Below are 7,894 nucleotides of genomic sequence, written 5' to 3' on the forward strand. Positions count from 1 at the left end.
GAGCTTTTAGCAAATGTTTCTTTTGAATAAAGTTGTTTCTAAAATGTTGTTTGTTTTTTGGGGGTTTGTTATGTGATCTCTTTTCCCAGGACACACAGTTTAAAAAGACAATTGTGATATTATAAACTATGCAGCTGACTAGATCCTACGTGAGAATGTGTTTAAAAAAATTTGATTTATGCTTGTATTTGATTGTGATTAGCTAAAATAAATACATAAAATTAATCAGGGTCAATGTTGTAAAACCTTTATTTTTATAATTTGTAAGTAAATATATACATGGACAAATCCTATTCATACAAAACAATTTAATGTAAAAAGTATTTAAATTACTAGAGATTTGTCCTCCATAGCCCAGATAGGAATTGCTAAAAATCTATAGTTTTTTTTTCCCTTGAACAGGATTTGGGTCTTGAAAGACCTATGTGAGCACAGGAAGCACCAATATATACTTGTGTAATTACAAAGGGCTGGATAGATTTGCTACTGTGGGAATCCTTCTCCTTTGGTGACAATGAGACATGTGGGAGAAGAACTCACAATTAATTCCCAGTGCTGAAATCCTTTAAAAAGCTATATTAGATGCCAGAAAGATGTCATTATCTGGAATTCTCCGTTAATATTATTGGCCTGATTTATTAAAGCTCTCCAAGATGGCAGAGGATATACTTTCATCAGTAAAGCTGGATGATCCAGCAAACCTAAAATGGATATGGGCCAGGATTAAAAACATTTGCTAACAAATAACAAATTACTTTTAAAAAAACAATTCCAGGTTTTCTAGATCACCCACCTTCACCCATGAAAGTGTATTCTCTTCAGCCTTGGATATATATATATATATATATATATAATTAAAACAGTTGATATTATTAGTTAAAGTAGAAATATTCAGTCTATAAATCTGATGTTTTGTCATCATTTAATTTGTATGTTATAATGCTGTGTAAAGTCCCTAGAATAAAAGTTATCTGTTAAGTATTTCCTGATGTGAAATATTAAATAGTATTTTAATTTGGCCTAATTTTTCTAACTTCTTGCTGTGAGACTTCCCATATCTACTATTAATTTTGTTTTCAGTTTTTTCATCACTTGTTAAGTCTCACTTTGTATTTTCTCATTCAACTGCTTGGCATTTAATTCAGCACTTTAGCTAGGTTAAGTCCTTGTTATAGGATTTTTTAGCAACTGTACCTCTTATAATGTAATGGGGTGAAAAAAAATACATAACCCTACAACAATATTAACATTTTTCCCAGTGATAAAGTTTGGAAAATCCTGTAGTAATGGCTAACATGCCAACAGGCATATGGTAGATGGTACCATTGTCAATTACAGGTAATTTTTTTTCAAAAAATTTAGGCCTTAAACCAGTGAAAACAAAGATGTTTTGTAAAAAAGACTTGTCTTTTTCTATTGGGTAACACTTTTTAGCAGGGTAAATATATCATAAGCCCACCTTGTAACTATGAAGTGATATTCTCAGCACAAACTATGATTTAATAAAATTGTAGTCCTGTCAAAGTAATGGTTCTTTGCAAGTAGATATAGAGATTTTATTTTCTACAAAGATGTTGATTGGCATTACATGATCACAGCACAATCCTTTTTATTGTGGCTACGGTGTAAACCCCGCCACACCTGATTAAGCAGATCTCTGTTTAGTTCATTGGTGGAATAACACCCTGAAGAAGTAATCAGGGCTTGACCATATACACTGTATTTTGATTTTGTATACTGTGAATCCTGTACTAATTAATATTTGTATAGTTGTTTAAGTTCTTTTGAACACATAGATACATTTTTTTTGCTAACTTAAACACTTCTTCTTTGGTTCTCTATCTCTCTCCATATTTCTCTCTATGAAACTCAATTTCACTATGTGAGTGAGGGGTGGCTAAATCGTTATTTCTAAGTGTGGGATCTGTCCTACCTACCCCTCTCCTAAAATAGCTTTATTAATTATTGGCAGCTAGTTAGGTTGTTATACATTGCTTGCTATGTTCATTCAACCTGTGTGACTGTGAAAAAAAACAAGCAGAAAGTGATAACCCCGAGTCACACTCGGGTAGTTAAAAAAGTAAAAAACAAACACTTACCTGGTCCTATTTGGCATGCTCCAGGCTCCTGCTATCCTCTGGCTGCATCATCTTTGTTGTTCTGTCCCCCGCCGAAAGTGCTGACGTTCACCGGGAGCTCCCAATGACGTCGGTACGTACAGCTGTCGCTAGAGGCGCAGCGGGAATTTTAAATTATTTTGTATTGCATTCAATACAAAATAACTGTATTAAATGCAATACACTGGATTTCTATGTCCCCTAAAGATATAGCTGGGTTGGTAACTGGAGATAAAGACGAGGCAGATTTACTAAACACTTTTTTTAGCTCTGAGTACACAAAGGAAAATGGCAGAACTCAAGTCCAAAATCATAATAGCAATGTCACTGCCTTAAATGAGTCACAATTGCTCAGAATTGATATGATTGAGAAACAGCTGGGAAAATTTAAGGTTGACAAACCACCAGGACCTGATGGATTACATCCATGTGTCCTCAAAGAGCTGAGCTCAGTTTTTTCAAAGCCATTATTTCTAATTTTTAGACTCCTTAGTCACTGGCAATGTATTGATTGATTGGCGTAAGGCCAATGTGGTTCCTATTTCAAAAAGGGAGCAAAAACATTACCAGGTAACTACAGACCTGTTAGTTTAACATCCATAGTTTGAAAGGTCTTAGAGAGTTTGATAAAGATTCACATAGAGGAGTTTCTGCTAGAAAATAATATTATAAGTGATAGTCATAATGGCTTCAAGAAAGACAGAAGTTGTCAAACAAATTGACTCTCTTTTTATGAGGAAGTCAGTAAACAGGTAGACAGTGGAATAGCAGTTGATATAGTGAACTTGGACTTTGCTAAAGCATTTGACACTGTACTCCACAGAAGGTTAATATGCCAGTTAGGGTCGAAAGGTTTAGAAAAGTCAATCTTTAAAAATGGATAGAGAACTGGCTTGAAGATCGCATCCAGAGAATTGTAATTAATGATTCATACTCTGCATGGTCTAAGGTTATCAGTGGTGTACCCCAGGGTTCAGTTTCGGGACCTTTACATGTAATGGAATTAAGTCCATACAGGATGTCTATATTCTACAAGCAGACCTAGATGTACTATTTGATTGGGCAGCCGAATTGCAAATGACATTTAATATAGATAAATGTAAAATGATGCACTTAGGAACTAACAAAATGCATGCTTCATACTGTCTAGGGGGAATGCATTTTGGAGAGTCAGAAATGGAAAAGGATCTGGGGGTGCTGGTAGATCATAGACCCAATAACAGTATGCAATGCCAAGCTGCAATAGCTAAAGCTAGTAAAGTACTTTCTTGTATTAAAAAAGAATGGACTGCAGAGATGGAGACATAATTCTGCCCCTGTACAAAGCATTGGTCAGACCACATCTGGAATACGCAGTCCAGTTTTGGCATTTCAAAAAATATAGGACAGTGCCTTATCATAGGGGAAACAGGGTAACATAGCTGCACCTACTCATCTTTAGCTCAAAACAGATTCACTATGACCTAGTTGTACTATCCAATAAGATGGTTTCACACTAGAGACAAGCGGACCATCTCGCCTTATAAACCTATTTCTGACATCAGCTCACTGACTTGCCCAGATATACCCAGTCGCTGCTGGAACATGCATGCCACCAGGGGAAGTGATTCAGCTAAGGGGGCAGCAGGCAAAGTTGTAGCTGCAGCTGTTATATTATTCCCATGTAAAAATACATTAATGACCATTTGAACAGCTATAGCACGCATTTAACTTAAAAACTGTATGAGATAGGCTTATTCTGAGTTCAGAATTGGAATCAGAACACTCAATATCATGTAAATCACTTGTGGTATTCCCAGTAGCAAAATCGTTGTTGTGCAGTGTAATAGATATTCTTTTATTTCCTGAAATCAAACTATTAAGTTTAGGTATAGTAACTGTAACAAACACAATTTCGACATAAGAAAAATTACTTATGAAAAAGTACATTAGAGTTTAAAAAAAAGGGTTCAGTCCTAACAACGATGGTTATATTTCCTGTAACACAGATGATGTGTGCTACCTAAACAAAGAAAAACAGTAATAGCTGGATCCCCTTTAGGCTGGAAAATGCTAACTAAAATAAATTCCTGCACAGTTCTTTTTACATCATGTTTTATAGAGTGGAATCCCTGAAAAAGAAAAATAGATTATTAATAAAAAGTAAAAGATGAGCAAGGTGAACGATTCCACCAAGATTTGAAGGTCATGGAAGGACAGTGTCAGGGTAGACGGGATGTTCATATGATGGCTGACTATTGCTGGAGCATCTGTCCGGATTGTCCACACACTAAACACACTGAACACTCCAGGAAAAGCTATAAGTGTAATTTTTTACCTTAACTGCTTACTAATTTTCAAATGTTTTACTGTAAAAAATAAAATGTCATAGAGTAACAATATTCCCTTTGTATGAACAAAATAAATTTAAATAAACATTACGTTCAATGTATTATTTCATTAATTTTTCATTGTTTGTTAAATTTGTATGTTTTTTGACAAAAATGGAGAGTATCCTGTATCATAAAAAACTGGATGTGATAGGAAAAACTGTGATCATTTCTGAATTCACCACCCAAAAATTAGTAAAAAACAATTTTAAGATCTAACTCAACAAAAAACGTGTTCCCCGGTATTATTAGTCTGTCATCTAAAAAAAAACAAAACAGGAAGCTGCCTTGTGTTGTTGATTCCAGGCTTACTCCCTACTCCCAGACTAAGACACACCCACTTCCAGCCACCCCCAGACATACCGGTAACACCAGTCTGAAACCCTGATCCATAAGGCAGTGAGATAGGAAGGCTGACTAAGATCCTTCCCTTCAATCCCAGGTCTGGGCCTTAACAATAACTTAACAACAGAAACAATACAACAACAGCAGAACAGATATTTTTACAGATTCCCCAAATAAATCAATGTTTTCACAACTAATAAGATATTTTCTTGTTAACTAACTAACTCCATGGGGGCACATTGCTACTTGAGTAGACACTTTATGGTGCAATAGGACTGTTACAAAAACAATCTAAAGAAAGATGTTTTCACATCAGTGTTTCTTAAAGTATAAATGAAAGGGTTTAACCACCCGGCCGTTAAACCCGATCGGGGTAAAAACACTTGCAAAAAGTGTTAAACCCGAACTTTTCTCAGGTGGGTAAACAAACATTATATTGCAATCCGATTGTCATACATTGTATGACAATCGGATTACAATTGAAAGAATATACTTACCCGGTCCCCGCATTTTTTTTTTTTTTACATGATTGTGTGTTTCAAATGTTTTTTATATTCATGATATCTACTAGACCCTTGTTCGGACATATTTCTATGAGTTACAGGTCTACAATTAAAAAAAAAAAAAAATTCATGAAAAACAGTGTACCGCTTTTGGTACAGAAATCTAGACATCAGTGAAACGCCCAGGTGGTTAATGTTGGTGTAAAGACAGTGTAAACAAGAGAAAAATATTTGTCATATTGGTTAGCACTTGGTCAGATTTACACAATAATTCATGTCAAGAAGAGACTAGCTACAATGAGATGGGAAGTGCAGGTAGAAAATGCTTTTTGTTTGCTTTCTGCAACATTCATTTTTGAGACTGTAATAATGGTACAAGTGTAAAACCATATGATGATGATGAAAGGGAGCAGTATGACAAACACAGCTGCTACACTTGTAACCAGATTACTAAAGAAGAGATCTGAACATGACAGATGATGAAGCGGAGCCATGTCACAAAAGAAATGATCAAGTGTGTTGGGTCCACAAAATTTCAGACAGGCTGTAAAAATTGTGGTGATGCCAGCAAGTGAAAAACCAGCAACCCATGGAAGTATTGCAAGCTTTATTTTTAAATGGCTCATAATGCTGCCATAAAGCAATGGACTATGGATAGCTAAGTGCCGATCATAGGCCATAACAGCCAGTAGATAACATTCTACTATTCCAGTTGAACTTCCAGCATACAACTTATAAAGGAAATCCTGTGTTTAGATGTATTTAGAATATCTAAAAATTTAGGGAAAATAGCCCTGATTTACCAAGCAAAATCGGAGGCTCGGTCGCGCATTCGTATTCGCGATACAAAATCGGAAGCCTTCGCTCAATTCACTAATTTCACTAAATTTCACGCGCCTGCGTATTCGCGCGGAGGTTGGTAACAGAAATGACCTCGCTGCTGGAGCCGTACATCCCCGGCAGTTTTACACTGGCATTAAAAGTCACTGTTCCCCTAAAAAAGCATTCTTTCTAATGGCACACATTAGAAAGAATAGATTACTATTATACACTAGATTACACTTAGCCCTAAAAAAAATGTTTGTGTGTTCAAATGTTCAAAACATCTATATGCACTAAGAAAAAAGCAAAAAAGCATACTTTAAAATGACTTATTTCTTTCCTGTTGGGCAAGAGTTAACTGAGTTTAGCTCCTCTACATAGGTGCCTATCTAAACGCTTACGATGCCTGATCGGAGGAGCTGCCTGGGGGTAAATCTTGCGACTTTCCGTGGGCGAAACCTCGGCTTTGCCATTGGACTAGATTTATCCACAAAAGTCACAAGCACACACATGTTCTTGTTTGCTTCTATAGATATATGTGTATATGTGTGTCTAAATATATATATATATATATATATACAAAAATATAATTGTAATCACTATAGTTACTATAACAATAAAAACATTATATATACCGTGTTTCCCCGAAAATAAGACACTGTCTTATATTTTTTTGGGCTTCCAAAAACACACTAGGTCTTATTTTCAGGGTAGGTCTTATATACTTTTTTTTAATGAAAAAAAACACTTACCATATTCCCAAATTCCCCTTGCAGCAAAATTCGGGTCGGGTCGACCCGAATTCGAACGGCCATATTCGGGTCGAACATAAGGACGACCCGAATTTGAACAACAACACTAATCATGAGCAATCACTGCAAATGTACAAAACTACCACCTCCTTCTCCTGCTGTTGCCACCTGTCAGTACTTCATTCGTAAATATGGCATTACATTTATCTAGGTGGCATTGATGATGCACTACACCCAGCTCTAGATGCCAGTTACCAATGCAGTCCTCGCTCCGTCTCAGTGCCCACCGCCTCCTCCTGCTGCTGCCACCTGTCATTTGTAACTTATAACAGAGCTGTCTAGCTGGCTAATTTTTGAACTTAAAGACCCCCCTCAGAGACCTCTGCCTGTACTCTGAAGCCTGTGTATGGCTTGTAATGGAGCGGTGAAACATGGTGGCTAATTTTTAGACCAGAGGAACTCCCTCGTGTCCCTCTCTGCCTCTACTCAGAGACCGTATAAAATCCGGCATGTTCCCTTGACCGCCCCATAAAATGGCCGTGCCAGCAACAGAAAAAGGACTTCCTTTTTTTTTTTACTTGTACAGTGTTGTGCAGAGCTGGGAGAGTCTTGACATGTCTAAATGTATTTATAGGCTGTAGAAGCTCTACACAGTCCCGAAAAACAACCCAAATTTTTCCCCTATTGACTTTATTGGAGTTCGAATTCGATAGTCGATCACCCCAATAATTATGCATTATTCGACCAAATAGCGGTCAAATCGAATAGTGAGCTACAATGGATGTGGAGGCACTTTACTACAGCATTCCACACACCAAAGGTCTATCAAAAATACTGCAAGAATTGCACCACTACTATCCATCTTATCAAGCATTTAACCTCTTTATAGGATCACTACTGCAGTACATACTGACTAGGAATAATTTCATGTTCAAAAACCAACATTTTCTCCAAACTCAGGGAGATGCCATGGTCACACGTTGTGC

The 7,894-nt window shown here is 36.5% G+C and overlaps 1 pseudogene; it reads right to left on the reverse strand.

The window, feature by feature from the left end:
- The window catches only part of LOC140341747 (olfactory receptor 5V1-like), a 6,406-nt pseudogene extending 2,775 nt beyond the window's left edge, over window positions 1-3,631 (reverse strand).
- Between the last annotated feature and the right edge of the window lie 4,263 nt (window positions 3,632-7,894).

Source organism: Pyxicephalus adspersus, chromosome 12 (assembly GCF_032062135.1).
Source record: "Pyxicephalus adspersus chromosome 12, UCB_Pads_2.0, whole genome shotgun sequence".
Lineage (NCBI taxonomy): Eukaryota > Metazoa > Chordata > Amphibia > Anura > Pyxicephalidae > Pyxicephalus > Pyxicephalus adspersus.